The 21,514-nt window shown below is 38.4% G+C and overlaps 1 protein-coding gene across 7 annotated transcripts in view; it reads right to left on the bottom strand.

Annotated features, from left to right (window-relative positions):
* agap1 (ArfGAP with GTPase domain, ankyrin repeat and PH domain 1) overlaps positions 1-21,514 on the bottom strand; it is a 200,546-nt gene that overhangs the window by 115,847 nt on the left and 63,185 nt on the right. Inside the window, exon 1 of one of the 7 annotated variants that reach the window (XM_084129544.1) lies at positions 5,362-5,367. The exons of the other annotated variants lie outside the window; for them this stretch is intronic. The gene's annotated coding sequence lies outside the window, so the exon portion shown is untranslated. Of the gene's footprint in view, positions 1-5,361; positions 5,368-21,514 lie in introns of those variants that run through there. 7 annotated transcript variants of the gene reach the window in all.

Raw genomic sequence — 21,514 nt, 5'->3', positions numbered from 1 at the left:
GGTAAGAAACCATGTTTAAAAAAAAAATTAATTCATGTCAGTTTGCAGATTTAAAATATGTTAATAAAATGTGACTTTTTGAGATTTCAGTATTGGCCCATTTAATTCAATAGGAGCTGTACTGGAAAGGAAATAGCTGACCAAACACATTTCCAAGATGGCCAGAGAGTGAACTGAGGTCCCTGTTTACACCTGGTACTAACATGCATTTTGGCCGGTTGGATCACAAGTAGACGAGGTAGACATATTCCCGTTTACACCTGGTATTTTACTCCGTCTCTTTTGTCCACTTTCAATGTGGAAAGTGCTTGCACAATTTACATACGAGCATGCCCAGAGAACATGGAAAAAATCACGCGGAGAGCAGCGGCTTTCGTTTCTGTTCTAACGGTCACAAGACCACGCCGAACGCTATTGAGGTCGTGTTAGAAATCGGGAATGGTGAGAGAACACTGTGCTTGGTAGGTTTTTCGTCTTCAAACTCTACTTGGGTCTCCAGCTGTGGCAAGCAGGGTGGAGCCAAGGGCCGTGAGTATGGCGCAAGGCTGGTGGCGTGATTGATAATGAGCGTCACCTCCGCACCGCACCGGCCTGGTATCTCACGGAGGAGCTACGAGAGCATAAAAGGAGGAGCGACGACAGTGAAGGACAAGAGAGGACCAGGCCTGGACTTTACGTTGTGTTTTGTTTTTGTGTGTGTTGTTTACTTACGTTTTGTGTTCGTTTATTTTAGAAACACAGGTTCCTGCCGCCTCCTCCCCTGAAAAACCCTTGTAACACCAGCCAACAAAGTTTAAATCCTTGTCTGGCTAGCGCACTTCCCATAATGTTTACACATTAAGTAAGTAGTCAGAGAGTAGGCAGTCTTTGGTGACTGATCAAATGCATTCTGCCACAGGAGCATCTACATTACGAAAACAATCCGGTCGAATGAGTTTTCACCTACCTCTAGAAAGTGGTCGAAAGTGGACAAGCTCAAAACCTTTTAGACCCTGTTTACACCTGTATTTAGAGTAGTCCATTTGTGATCCGATCGACCAAAACGCATCTTATTATCAGGTGTAAAGAGGGCTTTGATCAAAGTTTATAAACATGAACTATGCACAATGCTTGTAACAAATTTTTGTTCCTGTTATGTGTGCAAAGACTTTTGCAATGAACATCTGCAATGACGTTTTGGTAAGTTTATAATATAAATTATCCGAGCAGAAATGTGGTGTTAAAGACTGATGCACTGGAGGAGAGACGTAAATATAATGCATTTACCACTTCCTGTGCAGTGTTTACATTCTCTATATAGACTTCCCTCCCTTTGCGTCTGTGATGTGGTCTGCTGAAAACATGGCAGCACCACTATGAGGGAAAAAGAGAGGAAAATAGCCGTATTGCCATAATTCTGTCTCCGACAGCCTGCGCTGCTGGCACAGTTTCTGCATTGCTCCTTCCGCTTTATTCTTTCCCTCGCTGCTTCTATTATTATACTGTGGCCACCTTTGAGTCAGCGCTGTCAAGTAGGACAAACATCACAGGATACAGAACACTAGAGGAAAAGTACAAAGACACACTAACAAAGCACCTGATTCAGGACCAAAGCAGCTAAGAAAAAAACATGCCAAAACACACAAGGAAATCATTTTCAGCTTATCTGAATTCCAAATGCTAAATGCAAATTTGCAAAAACTGGCTCCATTTCTGCAGTGTTGACAGTGATATGTATATTTGATCCTTTTGTTTTAAAGGGATATTTCACGCAATAATTTCATTAATTACTCACCCACATGTCGTTCCAAACCCAGAAGACTTTCGTTCATCTTCGAAACACAAATAAAGATTTTTTTTATTAAATCTGAGAGCTTTCTGTCCCTCCATTGACAGCTACACAACTGACATTTTGACACCTCAAAAAGTTCATAAAGAGATTGTAAAACTTATCTATATGAATTGAGCGGTTTAGTCCAAAATTTTCTAAAGAGACATGATTGCTTTATATGAACAGATTGAATTTAGGCTTTTATTCACATATAAACATTCATTTATTTAAACTTACACGTCAGTTGGAAGCTCAAGCATGTTTGCTTGACGTGCAAGAACCAATGAGGTTCATTCTTGTGTGTTACACAGCACGTTTGAGCTTCCTCAAGAACCAATTCTCGTGTGTTAAGCAGGACGTTTGAGCTTCCTCAAGAACCATTTCTCGTGTGTTACACAGCATGTTTGAGCTTCCTAAGCCTAAATTAAATCTCTTAAATCTATAAAGCGATCGAGTCTCTTCAGAAAATTTGGACTAAACAGCTCAATTCATATGGATTAGTTTTACAAACTTTTTGAAGCATCAGTGTCAAGCTGAAAGACATGAGGGTGACTAATGATAGAATTTTCATTTTTGGGTGGGGGGGGGTATAAAGAAGATCAAATAAACATATTACAAGCAATACACAAACAGTGATTCAAGTATCTGAATGTTTTTCAGTCAAGAGCAGTAATTTTTCTCTTTCTCAGCTTTACTGCTGTTTGATTATTAGTGATGACATCATAGACAGTGGGAGCAATCTATTTTGACAAGATGTTTGTCCTGTCTGTTTAATCCCTTAAGACACATCTGACTGTTTATATTAAATTCGCATCATAAAAGCATTTTGAGATGCTTACACGACAGTCGCGCACCGCCGCTTTCCGCGAGTCCTCTTCAAAAAGTGCAGGTGAGCATTTTTTAAGTACAAAAAAAAAAAGAAAAGTTATTTCAACCCGTTTTGTAATGCAATACACCACATACTATGATAAAAGCTTCAGCAATTACCAGGACATAAAAATCTTGCCCAAATACCTATTATGCACCTGGGTGATGATATCCTTTTACCACTCTTGGAGATCACATATTCATCCTTTTTTTCTGTTTACAAACTTGAGGAACGACTGGAGTCAGACATGGAAATTTACTCTTCTTGTGTTTCATGGTTTTTGCACCCAAAGCCCCAAACAGATCCCAGTCTCACACAACTTCTCCTGTTAAAAGACAACCAAAACTCAACCCACACAAGTAATACTTGGAAAAAAAAAGAAGCATAAACTGCTTGATAAACAGCTGAATGAATGTACTTTCATCTTAAGGTAAATTCTGCAAGATGCAGACAGTGAAACGGAGATGCCGAGATCAGAGGTCAAAATACGTCCATACGTTTTCATACAGCTTTTTCAGTTACAATGGAAATATTCATTGGGCCTCATTGGGCCCTTTAGCTTAAGAATGTTGCAACTCATCTGATGGAAAAAAGCCACCCACGTACAATGCACCATTAACTTGCAGGACTATTATCATAGTTACAGTCAAGATATCATTACAGATGAGACAGTCAGAATGCCATTATTACAGAAGATCAGATGAGAGCCTGATAAACCGAGCATACGCAAAACGCTTCTCCACCCTTCATTGTTTTGACTGAAAGCAAGACAATGGATATAAAACTGAAGCAGTGATACAACGACAATGGGTGAGTGTGCAAGCAAAATGCACAAGACAAAACAATCTGGTCGGCCCTGTAAATGTTGTTGGAACGTCCTCGTACACAGAACGTTCTGGAAATGACATTCCCTACAGTAGGACTGAGCTGCATGCTGCAATTCACATTGCAATTAAGCTGTCGAGGGGAGTGCTATTTAACACAAGATCAATAGGGTTTCATGGACAAAACAAAGGAAATGTGAAAAGAAGTGAAACTCAGCTGTGTTGTGAAAGGTTAAGCTGCTGTAAATGCTCAATCACACCAAACACTTGTGGAGCTCACAACAATGCAGACTACATGTATGCACAAACGTATACATAAGCTCCACAATGTCAGGAAACAAAAACAAATGAATAGAGAAGAGACAGTAAAGAGACACTTGGCAGCCTCCAAACAACCCATCGCAACCACTAGGATTCACACAATATCAGTCCAAGTCAATGGTGTTCTGTTACCACTAGGGTTGCGCGATATGCTCCATTTTCATATCGTCCTATCGTCAGCCTGTGAGATCGGCGATACATGATATTATCGTGAGGGGGCGGGGCTTACTTATTTGATTATTAACTTGCTTATTTACTCATCAATTTGCTTGTTTTATTACTTCGTTTTAAATGAGAATCTTTTTTCTATTTTGCTAGCAAAGGTGGAGTGTTTATTAATAGGCTAAATCAGGTTATTTCCTGGTATAGTGAGGTAAAAAAAAAAGATCCTAATCATTCTTGTATCTGACTCGGAGTATTTCAACATGTCAGCGGGAAATTTACGGACACACATTATCCTCTCATGCCGTTACAGATCTGCAGCATTTTGACTGTTTGACGAGATGTGAACACGTTTTAATTTCTTGATTCAAGAAAGAGTCGGAGTCTGCGATATATGTCCTCCTACCAGTGCTCTCTCTGTCTGGATGCACTTCACATGCGCACCGCACTTCAATAACGCAGGTGTTTTAAATGCCAGGAGAAATCAGAGGCAAAAATCTAAAAGTCGATCGGTTACATGACCACATGCATTGTCAGTTTATTCAGCATAATCGAGTTAATAACGTGCATGTAAACGCGCTCAATCCCTGAAAACGAAAGCAGAAACGGACTGAGCTTTCGCTGCATTAACAGCACGTTCTCTCAGAGTCGACGGTGGATAACGGTAGGCTACAGCAACTATCTTAATTTACTGGCTGAATATTTCTCTTGTGGACTTACATTATTGACAGCGAAAAAATTAGAAGAATATTTCTTGTTAAACAAGTTTGAAGTTGCTTGTGATTTTCACAGATGGCAGAGTTTCACAGATGCTTCGTGAACTAAAGACTTTTATTAGGCCTAGGCGGCGTATATCATTTTATTGATATTATTATTATAATTAATATTTTGTAATTGTATTGTTTTTAGTGTTATTCGTGTCATTAAATATTTTGTTAATGTGCTATGGAAACAAAATACTGACGAACAACGATGCCGCGTCTTCATCTTGGCTCTGTATAAAAATTATGCGTCTGTTAAAGCACTTTTGACAATTTGTGAATGGATCACCTTGCAATGAAATTTCGTTGTGGGATGTAGTTTTTGTTTTGTCTGTTTTAAAAACATTTTCTTTGAGGAGTCCTCATACGCGCGTGATATGGCGCAAGTGTGGTTATGTGGTGATGTCGTTATGAATTTAGGCAAGGCAAATATAATTGTAGTTCCTAATTAATTTAATAACTATACTAGCTTCATAATAATAATAATGATTTAATACATTAATGGAAAAACGAGCCAATTATCGTATTGATATCGTCAAAGGCATCTGCCATCGGCGATATCTCTGTCTATCGTCGATACACGATACTATCGTCTATCGGCACAACCCTAGTTACCACAGATGTGTCGTTGTCTCTGGATCTGACAACCCAACTGCTAGCAACTCTTGGTCCCTTGTTGGGCTGCACAAAAAAACAAAGATTCAATTTACAATGTTTAATTGTACAGAGCTCCGTTAAGGCCTACTTCAGTTGCTGCAATATTTTCTATTTACATATATTCATTTAGTAGATACTTTTATTCAAAGCAAAGTTTGGGATCAGTAAGATTTTTTTTAAATAGATAAGAAATGTTTCTTGAGCACCAAATCAGCATAAAAGATCATGTAGGGCTGCGTGATTAAACATAACTGATTTTTCATTTAAATTTTGGCTTCCAATGATTATGAAAACAAGATAATCGAGGTAAAATGATTATTGTGCACTTTCCTTTCGTTCATCCCTAAAAGTCCAAACTTAACATCCAAATCAGCCAAATAGGTGAGCGTTGTAAAATGCAGTCTACTGTTGCTAAACTGCAGGATGTGTTTGACATTAAAGAGCTATTAAAAGCACATTAAGCTGCAAAACAGTATATAGGATCCGTGCATTAGCTCTTAAAGTGGCAGAAGCCTAATATACCAGCTGCAATCTGTCATTAATGATAATCAAACAACAAATGACAAAGGAAAAATCACTCAGTGAGCTTGACTGAATAACTTAAGTAGCGTTAATAAGGATTAATCTATATTCAATGTGTACAGTAAGACATTTTACATTTTTTATTATTTTTTGTTGTAGGCTTTTGTAGGCTATTATTAGTACTGTTAGTACATCTTAAAACTGTTTATTTTATTTGTATTTTCATACTGTTGTATTTATTTGTCCGTTTTGTTTGTAATTAGTTTCTTTGTTCATATTGTATTGCTGACTGTTTACTGGTCTTATGTAATTATTTTGTGGACCTTTTTCTAACATTAGTTAACCTTGATTAGTTTTTGCTGAAGTATCGATAATTGTAAAATTACATTTTAAATGATATAAAAATAGAAAACAATTATTTTAAATTGTATTTTTTTTCTCTAATAAATGCAGCCTTAGTAAGCACAAGTACCCTCTTTCAAAAACATTAATAAAATCAAACATTAATAATACCAACCCATATCTTTCAACAGTAGTGTATCCTATTTATGTGTGCAGCGGTTGAGCATTGTAATGAATCACGTCCGTTCAGCGTATGAATGATCTTGCAAATTAGAGGTGAATCAGAAGATGTCCATAACGACAAACGGTTCTGTTAAGTTGCATCTTTACATGTACATCAATCAATATCATTAAATTTGCCTTTTTGGGACAAGAACGAATCTTATGTAAACAATCTCGAAGAACTTGACTGATTAAGGTCAGGTGAACATGAAACAAGTCAAATTAAACAGGGCTTTAACAACATTTTGCTCTAAAGAAGCATTTGACAGACAGGAATATGAAAAGTCCCTTTGAAGGAGTGGAAAGAGTCAATTTCAAACAAAGCAGGAATACAGTGAATTGAATTTCAAAAGTACAAGTGGTCCCACCTCTGTGACATTCTCGTCGATGGATTAAATCAAAAGTTCTCCTTTCAATTTTGAAATCAATCTGATGCACTCCAGTTTGTAAGTGCCCTCAGTCATTAGGGAAAATACACAAAATATGTAGTTTTGCACATCCCAAGACGACGGAGGGACTGCAAAACTGCAAGACTGTCAATGAGCTCACACTGAACTGCAGGAATAGTCTCAGACAGACAATCAGACAATAGACAGCTATGATTTGCAATTGTGCACGATGATTACAAGAATCCACAAGCACCTGTCTCTCCAATATATAATCCCCATGAAACGTTCTAAACCACTTACACACACTCTTACGGGTTCCAGTGTGCTGTTACTCATGGAGGAGAGCATTAATAAGAACCACAGTCATGGCAGGAGTCTGAGCGGCGGGTGGGAAGGTCTGTTGCAAGGCCAAGATGCCAAGGCGCCATTTCCGTGCCGCTGCTCTGTGCCAGCTTGCGGTGTCTAATGGCAAGATAAAAGCTAAAATGAGCAGAAGAGGAAACTAATGAAAGGAAATGAAAATTAGAAAAACCTGAAAATGCGCAGTATGTAAACACACACATATGTGGCAGTATAAAATCTAGTGTTTTTTCTTCATGCAATCAATGCCCAGCAAACAACTAAACCTCCAGGGTCCAAAACAAAGCAAAGCAGCCATGACATTAATCATCAAATACAGACACACTGCTGTCGGGAACAATCACGCTCACAGTGACTGAAGGAACAGTTTGTTTGTAAGAGTGCCATTATCTAGGCCTTTTTTTTTTTTTGTTCTTTTCCATGAGTGAGGTGAAGAGGTGAAGGGTGGGGGTACAAGACTGGGTTTTCCAGGACATGCAACAATGGCAGTCCGACACATCCTTAGACGACAAACTCAAACACAGAGCGCCTCACGTCCTCGACTCAGAGACGGCTTCACCTGAGACTGCACCCTCTGTCAGGCAGTAAATAAATCTAGTTTAAAACGTGTGCCAAGATCTTAGAAATGTACTCTTTGTATTACCCATTTAGCTTTGGAAAAAATATATATATCTTTTTTTTTTTATGATTTAATGACTGTAAAAATCATGTGGTGTAATCAAGTAAAATGTAATAACATATTTCTCTTATACATTGAATACATTTGACTACACATAATATTAACAATTATTTTCAAGTATTCAAACATTTTTCATGTATTTTGTTATAAATTTTAATAATTAACTTTGAGCTAACTTAGTCTTGTAATAAAAAGGACAAATTATTTATATTAAAAGACTGCAGGGGGGTTTGCACGTTGGTTGCAACACATGACTTTGTGGACGCACCATATGATTTTGCAAATATTAATACACAGTTTTGTTGATTTCATAGTATTTTTTAAAAATTATGTAAAAAAAAAAAACTTAAGGATTATCAAAAAAAACATTTTTTTAGTTTTTTTCTTCATTATGATATCAGAACAGCTGCATCACCCTGCCATATTTTATACACCCTGCATTTTAATGTATTTTTGAATAAAATAATAAAAAAACGAGTCACATACTATTCATCTGACAAACTGCTTTTTACATACCATATAGTAAGGAAGTGCACAGTCATATGTATACTCATACATACTATACATATTTAGATGCAGAGATAAAAACAAGAATGTTTAACAATTGCAGAATGAAGAAACAGAGCGGGATGCCCTGAAAGAGAAAGAGAGAGAAAATGTAAAGCGAGACAGAAAGCACTCCAACAACAGGTTAAGTGACGGCAGACCCCTGCTGAGGTCTCAGGCCAAACCTTGACTCACAGATTAATGAAATAATTATACAAAACTTTAATTGCTCTGTGTTCCGGGAAACATTATCAATTTTACTGCACGCTGCATACATAATGAGAAGTGTACACACAGACACACTTGCATTGTGTGGGTGAGGGTCGGGCCCATGTCCTGAGGGCAGCTTGTGTTTAAGAAGTGTGCGGCAGTGGGGGGAGGTGTGCGTGTCTCATGGTGGGTTAACGAGAGACTGACGATGACAAATAGTCACTGGCTTCAGCCTCTCTTCTCATAAATGGCATCAAACCCATAACCACTCATTCATTCATCCCCCTCTCCCCCTCAAACCTTGCTGGCTGCTATTCATTTCTCATTGTGCTCTCAGCAGAAGGGTTACAAGAGATCACAGTTGTTTATACACAAGTCAAAACGCAATTTTACTTGAATATGTGAATAATAATAATCCTCGACCATATGCAAATAAGCAACTCCCTTCTTCACGCATACACAATTAAGCTTCCCCCACATTAAATGGTGTCGCCACCGACACTCTTCGAACAAAGAGCCCAAAAATTAGTTTCAATCAGAGCAATTAAGGTCAACTTCATCATCTCAATGAAACTGTTACCAGTGTCTTCACAGTCAATACTCATAATCCTGTTCAGAGGGAGGATGTTTTCAATTTCAACAAGACTACAGATAGTGCCCAAGTAACTCGTCTGACTGGTTATTTTACATAGTCTCCAAGATAAACATCAGAACATTTGGGGGAAACCCCTCAGAAACTTGCAATATCCTGTGAACAGGCCATTCATTTTTTCTATGGTCCATGAAAGCTAAAAGAAATGCATTTTATACAATTAATATCAGAAAATTCTGTTGAAAATCTGTCGACAAATGACAACTTCCATGTACAACAACAAATGGTGGAAGAAAACACTATGAATATTCATGTTTGCTTAAAAAGCCCCGCCCTCCACACATGCGCCACACGCCATAGTTCCGGCTGACTTCTTGTTCCGCAGTGTCTTCCGAAAGCGAGACTTATCGCCATGAATAGCTTTCATCAGTTAGCCGCCTGCAGCTGTTGATCCGGCCTATTGTCAGCTAAACAATAGCCAAACAAACAGTGGATATCACCAGCCTCAAGGGTCACTCTGCAGCACCCGGAGGAGAGAAGGGAGCCAGGGCAATCCGTCAGTTAATTGTAAGCCCCAACCAGAGAGAAAATGGTAACGGGTCATTGAAACTGCACTGGAACACCACCCAGAATTACCCCATCCCCCACATTTCTGTTATCGGGTCCCATCATTATCCAGCCTCTTTCCATCTGAGTTGAGTGTGGGACGTTTTCTTCTAATGCTGGGCAAAATCATGTTTCTAAATGTTTGTAAATTCATCCTCATCAGTCAGTCACCCTGAGTGTTTGCGTTCGCCAGCTGTTTGCTATCAATTGTGGCGAGTGCGGTTTTGCACAAGCTGTTGATTGACAGCTCATGGAGGGCAACCAGGGTAGCAATCAGCCAGCTGTATCTAAAATCTCGGCAATACCGCGGAACCCTTTCATTGGTTGCTCCTGCAAGTCTTGTTTACCACCAAGGTCAAAACTGAACCAGTGGTTGGGGCAAAAATGCCACACAAAAATGACAAACTAGCTATCTAATATGACAATTAAATGATATTTAAAATCAGGGGGCAAAGATTACCCTGTTGTTAATTCCTATGTTTTTAAACCTGATAACTTATTCTAGGCCTATCTACTTATAATTTAGTATGGGTTTAGTATGTCTGCAGAGACCATAGAGACCTAAAGTGGCTTTCAGATATCGTCTATTTGCCGTCTCAGAGGCAAGTATTGTAAACATAAGAGTGTGTACACACTGTGCGAATTCCTACAGTCGAGAGTCACAAAACATACAGAAGCAGTGGTACACGGATTGACTGTACGACCAGGTGAGTTCCAATGGCAATCACAATAACTTTTGTGCAATTGTTAGCATTTGAAAACATGGAGTTCGAGGCAGATCGCAAACAATTCAGAGTTCAAACACTCTGAATTACATGCTGTCGGTACCTGAAACATTAGAGAATGTTTAAAAATGATCAGAAGCTTGTAAGTGACTTGGCTCTGCTAGCAATAACACTGCGAGTCAGGATCATATGAAATTCATTTTTCACATGATTTCCGGCAGAAAAATAGAGCAGGCTAAACTAACTTGTACACAAGTCATTTGTAATTAAAATACGCATAAAACACTCCCAACGCATTGATTATATCAATCAACTGTGATGGTAACCAGAAGAGTGCTGAGATTTGAGATCAAAATAATTTTATTTGTTGGGATAACTTATGAATTATTTACAGTTGTTACAATTATTTAATTGATGTTATAGATAACCGCCATAATTATTTAAATATAATGTGATTATTGACTGAAGTATTTTTTTTGTTAAAAAAAATCAATTACAAGTGATTTCCAACCGGAGTGAAGAAAAAACCTAAAAAGATTTCGGTAACACTTTATTTTACAGTGTCCTTGTTAAATGTTACATGTACTTACCGTAGTAATAACAGTAAATTATGCATAATTATTACATGCAATTGACCCTCAACCAAAACCTAACCCTATAGTAAGTACATGTAGTTAATTATAGCCTAATTACTCAGTACTTAAATATATAAATACACTGTAACAATGACACCTTAAAATAAAGTGTAACCAAGATTTCCATGTCAAAAAAGGTGGAGCCCCAGAGTACAATTTACACAATCGCCATGGACAGTCTGAAGGTGTTTAACAGTCAGCTTAAGTTTTCTAAAAAGTTTGCAATGGCAAAACAACCTTCATTTTGGCCAGATTTTGTTTGAAATTACCTCATACGTTTTAGTTGTTCGATTCCACTCTAAAGGGTCAATGAGGACATTTGTTCTGTACCAGCACATTACAAAAAAGGTCTTCATGCAGACCATGTTCTCTTGGGCTGGCAAAAGGAACACTGCAAAGATGCTTCTGAAAAAGCAAGTGAATCATTCATGAGAGTCATAAAGACAGGCACTCTAAAAGTCGTCCACTGGAAATGCTCCTTGTACAGTAGAGCCATTGTGACCGCTGATAGTGAACAGGCAGACATCAAGACATCTGCTAGTGGCCAATCAGGGTCAATGCGACCATAATCTACCAGGCACAGATCCAGATCCAAGCATGGAAAGCTTGCAGATAGATACAGCAGCCAAAGACAGGAAGAACGGGACCAAGAGAATGAGAAAACAGAGTTGCAGGGTGGATAATGGCAGAAATGCTTGGCTCAGTGGAAAGCCAGTGGCTCTTTGGGAAGGAATGTGTAGAAAATGAGCTCATTGGCAGGATTAGAAGGGACACGCTGACAGAGAAGGGAGAATTAACACACATAACCTGTACAAGCAGTAATAACCTGACTGCAGCTTAAAAGAGGATGTGACCTCTTCAGAAGGTGAACAAAAACATGAAGAAAGCAATATCTATCTAGATGCACACAAAAAAGGCAGCAGGCTGCTCACAAAACAATCATACAACGCAACCAGCGTAGTCTGGTTGACGGGTAATAAAAACTATTCCTGATTTCCAAAACAATTGACTCTTATGAACATTCTTTTAATAAAAAGTTACAAATACGAGTCATTTATTACAGTACCAGAGAATTCCTTTCATCGGTAAGCAAAATGGACATTATAATTGAAATATGAATCAGAATCAAGTAAAACTTAATTGGAAAGCCTGAATCGATAACCAGCCCTATGGCCTCCTCATATTGTTGCTTCCACCTTTGTCTTCTGCCTTTTTGGAAAACGCACGGTTACAAAAACTGGGCTGCACGTGCACAGTCCACACACACGCACACCTATTGGTGACAAAATTAGAACCAAACAGAAAACCAAGGTATACTTTGGCTTTAACCTTTCTCTCTGTCCTGCTTCAATGAATGTTTTGAGCTGTTGGGTAATCTGGGCTCAAACTTTTGATATCAGTTTTACAGGGTTTTGCTTTAGGGCGCCCTTTGGTTGCAATTCATTAATCACTTCTTGTAGGATCAAGTCTAGACTTTTTGACCACCTGGGAGCATCTCATCCCCTTATAAAGACGCTGTTTCTACAAAAAAAATCAACAAAACTGACCGGAAGTCCACTTCAGTGAGATAGTAGCAGTAGCAGTCTGACCACCAAGTACACCTGTGCACAAGATCGAAAGGCAAGACAGGACACTGATTATACAAAAGGCATGGAGATAAACAGAAAACTCTACACTAAGCTCACGTCTCTTGTCCTCTCCGTCGATTATCTTGCTCGGCGACAACCTGAACAGGTGACACCTGCAGCAAAGCAAAGATATGCCAACTGCTCTCCCACACACAGAACCATGAATTCTTAAAGCCACACAAGATGCTGTGAACCCACATCTGAATGTAAGCCACAGAAATGCTTTGGTGTTGCTATCTGTACTGTGCAGCTGCAACACACACTGGGAAAACATGCAGATGTGGCCTAATTCCTTGGCACAAGAGCCCTGGCAGGCACTTACAGGGATGCAGACCATGAGCATGAGAGGTGGCAGACCACAGCTGTCCTTCTCTGCAGAGGTGACAGACACAGCACTGAGTAGCCGTGGTGAGACCAGAAAAGAGACAGAGCTTAAAAGTATGCAGCTAGAGCTTGTGACTAAATAAAATGATGATAACACTCTTTACTTTCCTATAATATAATAAAGGCCAAACATATCAACTTATCTGGTCATAAATGTCAGAACAGACACTTTCTATGGAATTAGCAGCACTGGCCATCACAAACAAAAATTAACTGGGTTCTAGTAACCTAGATAACCTATATAATAAATAAAATAAACAACTTTATATAAAATAAATAAATAAATGCAAAATAATGCAAATAAATGATTAAAATAAAATATAATAAATTATTTGAACAATTAATTTAGGTCAAAATTACATAAAAACTAATTAATTTGACCATATTGGATTATTTACTGATGCGTTTATTGTTTATTTTTTATTTCAGAATATTACATATTTATCATTCACATTCACTCATTCATTTATTTATTCTTATATATGGTCTTCAATATTTATGCATTTGGCAGACAGTCACTCAACAAAAAGCGACTTACAGTGCATTTGGTCGGCATTTGGTGCATAAGGTATTCATCTTTTGTTTCTGAGGAAACCAGTGATCTTGGTTTTGATAGTGAAATGCTCACGACTGCCACAATAAACAAAGATTTTTCTGCTGGGAACAAGATGTGAACAGCTGTCTTTTTCTCTATCTCTCCTCACCTCTACATCTATTTTCCAAACTCTTGGGCAGCCAAATCTCAGCTGGCACACCCAGACGGGCTTCCCCCACCTCCAGTTTCACATTCCCAGGCAAAATCTCACCGCTCCGTCCCTCTCTCTTCCTTTATTTTCCATTTCAGGCCCAGATAACAGGACAGAGAACAACCAAACAACCATGGAAAAAAACTCTTGTATTTAGTTTTTTGCTATGACCCCTCACAACACCCACACACACGACAGACAGATAGGCAAAAACTCCTATAGGTTCCTATGCAAAGCAGCAACTGAAAAGGGCTCTGTGTGTGAGGGACATTTTCTTACTACAGGTCAAGTCTTGCAGTTTAACACAAATTAAATGGACCTTATCCTACATTTCTATAGCAATTTAACGTTAGTCCATTTTCTTTTCATCTAATATTGTTTTGTCAGACAATAACAGATTTTGTCTGAGTATAGAGTATTATATATGAGTATTCAATAACCGATATACAGAACAGATTTTTAATTGTTTAATTTCTTCTATTTGCCGCAATATTGACTAAATGATCATTATAATGCGATAAAAACATAATATTCATTATTATAAATTATATATGAAATGCGCCGAACAGTTCGAGAACAAAGACTGGGAACCTGCACAGAAACCGTATCAGTGGAAAAGGAGAATGCCTTTCCGATCTTAAGAAGGGGTGTATAAGTGCTAACCGTAAACTAAAGTGTTGTGAGGTCAGGTGGGGGACAAAGAAACTAATGTCTGCCTGATTCATCCAGTATGGGAACTGAGCTCTGTGATCAACATGATCACATTCATCTGTACACACACAGCTGTCTAACCACATCTAATGACAGCTACTGAAGGTCTCACACACGCACAACATAACCCCCAATATAAAATTCTAGCTAATGATCACGACAATGGTCACAAACAGTGCTGCAAACAGAGGCGAAAACTCCCTCCCGCTGTTTAGCATCTGGTTTCCTCCAAGCATGTGGCACAGCTCTGATTTATCCTCTCTCTCTCAGACACAAACACACACACTGACCTTAATACCAGCTTGGATCACATCAGAGTCTATAAGAGTATCAACACTCAGAGAGAAGACGACATGTAATCTGCTTCCGGACACTCAGTAGTCATCATAGAGAGATCTCTGAACAAGCATCCTTACAGCTTTGTGTTGTGGCTCACACACACAAGCAGGTGTGTATTCAGACACAGCATGTGTTTAATGGGATCGTGCTGTGGTGTCTAAGGGTAATGAACCTTAGAATGGGATGCATTAATGACCGAGAGAGAGAGAGAGAGAGAGAGAGAGAGAGAGAGAGAGAGAGAGAGAGAGAGAGAGAGAGAGAGAGAGAGAGAGAGAGAGGTCTGCTGTACATATTGCTGCATGCAAAAACACAGCACAACCAGAGTAGTCTGATTCACAAGCAAATGACTCGTGAACTCAGAAGTAAGAGGCTTGAATTAATCCGACATATCTTTTCTTTATTGCCCATCCATAATATTAACACTACAAATTCCATGATTCGTCTGTGACTTTGATTTTAATCACTCTATTCAAGGCCAATATATTACCAATATTTGCCATTTTTTTATTATCAGCATCAGCCTTTTATTAGGACAGTGCTGAAAACTCACAGGAGCTCCCATTCTGAGTCTTCATTTGTTTACTGTCTTTGTTAAACAGTTCTGTCTAATAATTGAAATGCAAATGCTATATTCATTTTTTCATATATTGTCGACATTAAGTAAAAACACATTTGTAAGCAAGTCTTTGAATTTCTATTAAATATGTAATGCCATGAACCAGGCAAACTTCAGCACACAAACTCACCATTACGGAGTACACTGTTGGCTACAGTTTACTTAAGCAACTTCTTTATTTGAGAAAAAATACAATAGGCTTACAGAATCAAGAAGATTTCACAGATTGATCTACCATGTTCAAATTAATTTACACATTTTCAAATGTATTTTTTGTAACTATTATGTAAAATAAATACAAAATTATATCACATATCGTTGCATGTGTTAACTAATTTTAAATTAGTAGCCTAACAGAAATAATGTGATATATATGACTATATCAATTTTATCGGTCATCCTGCTCTCCAAGATATGGGCTTCAGCCATCAAAAAAATACATATCAGTCAACTACTAATTAATTCCCATGACTTTTCAGGCCTGTAAATCACATTTTTAAAATTCCATGATATTTATCAATGAACATCCATGAAGTTATCAGTGAACATAAGAAAATGGATTATTGTACATACTGATTATTTGTTAATATTACCTTTTGAAAGTGTTATTTTAGTTAATATTATTCTGCACTAGTGCTGCACGATTAATCGTATCGCAATCGCGATGTCAAGCCTACGCGATTATATGATGCAAAATGCTGCGATTTTATATTAAATAAACAAACTAGCGCTGTTAACGCAATTAACGCAGCATCTGTTATTTTTGGCATCCTTCGGCTAGTGTTACATGATCCCGCTCTTATTCATGCAAATGCTTTTAAATCATTCATGCGCGATAAGACAAAAAAGAACGCGCTGTCAGTGAATGTCCTTCTGACACACACACACACACACCCCACAGATAGACGCGCGCCAGTATCGTAGGCTACAGACAGCGCGCCAGTATCAAGTTCTCTTTCGCTGTAGAACGAACAACACACATGTAGGCTATGCCAAAATGAACGCGCTGCCTGTGAATGTCTTGACTGTGACAGAAAGACTCGCGCTAATATCGTGCGTGCGCACAAAACAGCATGCCAGAATACAGTTCTCTGTCGAGCTTGAACGAACAATAACACACACAATTATGCCAAAATGTCTTTTTGTTGAGTATCTTCATAACATATGAGCAGTCTTATGATGAACGTGAAGAGTTGTGATGACTGGCGAGAGAATGAGGCGCGTGTGAGATCCGCGTCTCTGAAAGCAGCGGCTGATCTTAAAGGGACAGTACACAGTAGCCACTAATTATATCTGTCGCTAAAGTTAATCAAAGAACAAAGGGAACAGAGAAAAACACTCACTGCTCTTGATAAATAACTTTTTTCTTTAGGCAGATTATCACTAATCTGTGTGTGCATTTATTTTTTGAGAACCAAGCAAGTTGAGTCATGAAACCATTTGTTTATTATATCGCATATCGCAATCGTAATTGCAATATTGACCTCAATTATCGCAATATGACATTTTCCCCAAATCGTGCAGCCCTATTCTGCACTTATTTGCATTTCATGCAGCAACCTTTCGGCAATACAAAATGTAAAGTTGTCTGTCATACAAATAAAGCACAACAAACTGAATTTGACATGAAAAAAAAAAGAAAATGCAAGAATGGGGAAAAAAGGAGGGAAAAAAAGTGTATGCATTGCTTCAGGTATCTATTTTTGTGTTCTCTTCATCCCTCATCAGAGAAAACAGCATATAGTTAGTGAAGGCACATGTGCGTGTGAGTATTTGTGTAGTGTCCATGCTCCACTGGTCAGGTCAGTATTACTGCCTACAGCTATAACAGTCTTTCTCCCTCTGTCACAAACACAATACACACACTGACACTACTACCATTTGAATGTGCATCACTAAAACGCACAGAAGCGACACTCATTCTGTAAACCTTGCTCCTTTCCGTGACCCCCGTCAAATATGGGGAATTTGAACCTCAAAGGTAAGAGGCATTAAACTACTTCATTAAACTTTAAGGATTCTGTGCATAACAACGGCAGCTCTAACTACCACATTGCGGATGCAGGCAGAGACTGACCTACAAAACACAGACTGCAGGATGAGTGCATCTGAGTTTCAGACGCGGTCCACTCCACCCCCCCATCCCTGCTCACTCGGTTAGGGCTTGTTATTTTTACACAGCACTGCTTCCGTAGTGGTACGAAGTCAGGAGTAGCCACAAAGGACTACAGCAAAAATGTATACGCACACTTGCACGGTGTCCTTGCCAGATGTGATGCGAAAAGATTCCAGCGACAAGCAATTTGTCTGGCCACACCAGATGCAACACGGCTACGAGATCAATCGAAAATCAAAGCCAATCAGAAGAGAGTGTGGGTGGAATCTCTTTGCAAGCGCACTGCAATCACAACAACATGGATAAGTAAGTACCATAATTCATAGAAACTACACCATTTTAACATTATTCAAAATACATAGTGAGCGACTGAAACAATCTTGTTCTTGTTTCCTTTAAATTATTTTCAAGAACTAAGGTAAATTATCCATTATACTTTCAGTATGGCTATAAACGCAAGATATTCAAACTCATATTAAATTATTTTAACATAAAGTCCCCTGTAGTCAATAATTGATCTCACAAAACAATAATTGATCTCAAAAACTCACCAAAATGACATTTAAAGTTGTCATAAAAAAAAAAAAAAAAATCTTCATGCCTTAAAATAGCTTGATTTTCACCACAAGGGGACTTTAAATGTAGTACATAATCAATATCCTTCAATTTCATGGTCATACTTTGTATGTTTTTGTACCAACCATTGCAGGAATAGAAACGGTTTCCAAAACAGTCGTTGTGGCTGGTTAGGACAAAAACTTTGATTAACATGGAAAAGACACCTTTAACATGTTTCACAGCATCATGTCCAGTTAGGACACGGTGTTAGTGCAACTTTCTAATGTTCCTCCAGAAGATGCAGGTTTGGTCTGGCCTGCAGTGAGTCCCTCCCTGCTTTTCCAAGTTGCTCTCTGCTATGTCTATATGCCTGTCCAAATCATGTGTCAACACTCCACCTTCTAAGAATACAGACCCTCTCACACACAATAATTCACTACTTTAGCCCAATCCTTCTCCCTTACTTCCTACTCCCGTGCCGCATGGGAAACAAAAGCCACATTTAGTCTGTCCCTGCTGTGTCTTTGTTCTGGAGTGGATGTTCTACAGCACACTGCATTGATGACAGCTGCATGGATACAGTACAACTCAACAATCCATCTCTGGCTGCAATCCACAGTTAGCTACATTTCTTTTACATTATGTATTTCTCTTTATTAGAACTATGTACCATTAAAAAGGAACCAGGCCAAAGGATTTTCATGACTTTTGGTTCTTCTAATGATTCCTGAATGTGGATTCTTCCACTGATGAGGACAGATCACGGTACAGAAATATTTTAACGGTTTCTTGAACTACAATTCAGCAGCACCACAAAACATCCAATGCAACCAGTGTAGGCCAATTCTTGAACGAATGACTCTTAAGGCCTGTTCACACCAAGAGGATTGTTCAGTGCGATAAACATTTTAATTTGAGTATCTGTTCAGACCAACACAAACATTCACATGCCGTCAATGCAATGCAATCTGAATGGCTGTTCAAAAGTATTGTTTGGCTTACTTTCTTCCATACAAGATTTTCACGCCAAACAACATGTTTTGGTGTGAACAGGAATCAAAAACATACGTTGCAAACATTAAAGTCTGATTCCCGAATGAAGTTCTCTTTCGAATCCTTTCTTTCTGTATTAAATTGATTTATTTTTGTTATATCTGCTCTGTTAAAATCATGAATGACTGCTGAGGGCATTAAATGCAATACGAATTGCATTCATTTTATATATTCATCTCAAAAAAAAAAAAAAAGATTCATTAATGGATCCATTAATCAGAATCAATACATTCCTTATGATTCCCATCCTTACACAAAAGTCTTTTTTGTGCGTGAAAGTGTGTGAGGCACGGCATAATGTAGAAAAAGGAAAAAGGTGGCATTATGATATCAACAGAGTAAAGAGATGTTCACACAGAAAGCTCTTTTCTGTTTTTATAATTAAAAATGCACTAGACGGACCTCTTTGACTTTTGCGCTCATGTCTCGCATCTTTCGCATCTTCTTGCGAATAACCACTGTGTTGTTAGAATGCGGTGCCAAGTCAAAAGTAGCTCAATTTGTCTCAAGACTCTACATTTTCTTTTTATTCCACTGCCCCATTTTTCAATGCAAAATCTCTTTGTGTAAATGGCCCGTAAGAATATAAAAGTGAATATTCATACAATATTTAAACACTTCTTTAAAAAAAAATCAGAGCAGTGTCTGACTCAGTCAGACAATGACTGTCTGAAAAAAGACGTTCCAACTTCTGTCTATGAGTGAGTGTTTAAGACAGTCTGCTTCCATTCCACTGTCAAGACACTAGTCCCATGAGAAGCTCCAGCTATGCTCTTATCACATCCAGCATGTCACAGTTCCACATGCAACCGGCATTACTTCTGCATGGCTGCAGATGTAGGTCACACACACGCACAACCCCACCCACTCATACCTGACACCAATAGATGGCTCATGTTGAGGGTGGAGCAGTGGGGCAGATAGTCACAGTTCAGACCCTCCAGCCATCCTATATTATACAAATCTAATAACATACAATATTATTCGCTCTACCAACAGTGAATACCTGAGCAGAACACTGAAACAGACACCCTAGTGATCACACTGTTCCAGAGGAAACTGAGAGTGACTTCTATTTAAACACCCAATGACTCAAAAAAAAAAAAAAATGCCATCCATTACTTCCTCTAGCCACTTCAACATGGGAGCATCAATGATATGGGGTAATACAACTTCTGCAACATAAGCATTAGATTAAGAGTTCTGTGAACAGAGGTCTGAAATCTTAAAGTGAAAATCAAGTTTATTATGTTTATTATGCTTTAAGACAAACCATGTACAAATTCATAAGTCAACACCATTGCTGAGAATTTTCTCTTTAAAAACCAAAGACAGTCTCAAAAACACGGTTTGAAATCACTGGCGTTTCTGAACGTCACAAACTACTTCGTAACCAATCACGTCAACGTATGATCATCAACGAGTGGATCTCTGAGCTGGTGTGAGTGAGTGGAGGCGGGGCTAATTTGCATATTCATAGAACGCATATATAATAAATGATGCACGGGTGTAGAGTTACATTCATACTATTTTAAGGCATGAAGATTTTTTTTTCAAGCAAAAAACTTTAAATATGTCATTTTGGTGATCAAAGATGAGTTTTAAGGAATACAATTATTGACTACAGGGGGACTTTAAAGTTGCATTAAAAAAAACAAAACTGCCCCTTTTACTTCAATACACATTTCTGCTCTTATTATGAATGATTGAACGCTGTACCATTCAAGCTATAGGACAGAAAGTGTTGTATGAGGGCAACAGTCGCCTATAAATTTATCCATATGCAGGACCCATCTGGGAATATCCCCTGCAGGACTATATAACGCTGACATTGCAGTGCCATCTCACATCCTGCTCACCAGAGCCAAATGAATGAAAGTCATACCCCATCCGGCTGCAAGCTAACACAGCAATGCTAACTGAACTGAAATTAACTAATGACCCCAAGGTTGCATGGCGAGGAAACGTCAGAGCTACGTCCACACACGCCGAGTCATGAAACAAGCAACTGACTAAAAATAAACCTCAAAGGAGGCAGGTGTGTTCTAATGCGTCACATAGTTTTGCTATAAAAGCAAAAATGAAAACCATTCTACAAATGCAATCAATCAGAAATCTTGACTTTGATTTGA

This window comes from Abramis brama, assembly GCF_963993115.1.
Source record: "Abramis brama genome assembly, chromosome: 11".
NCBI lineage: Eukaryota > Metazoa > Chordata > Actinopteri > Cypriniformes > Leuciscidae > Abramis > Abramis brama.
The sequence above is the reverse complement of the archived record's forward strand: the minus strand, read 5'-3'. Positions and strand labels throughout refer to the sequence as shown.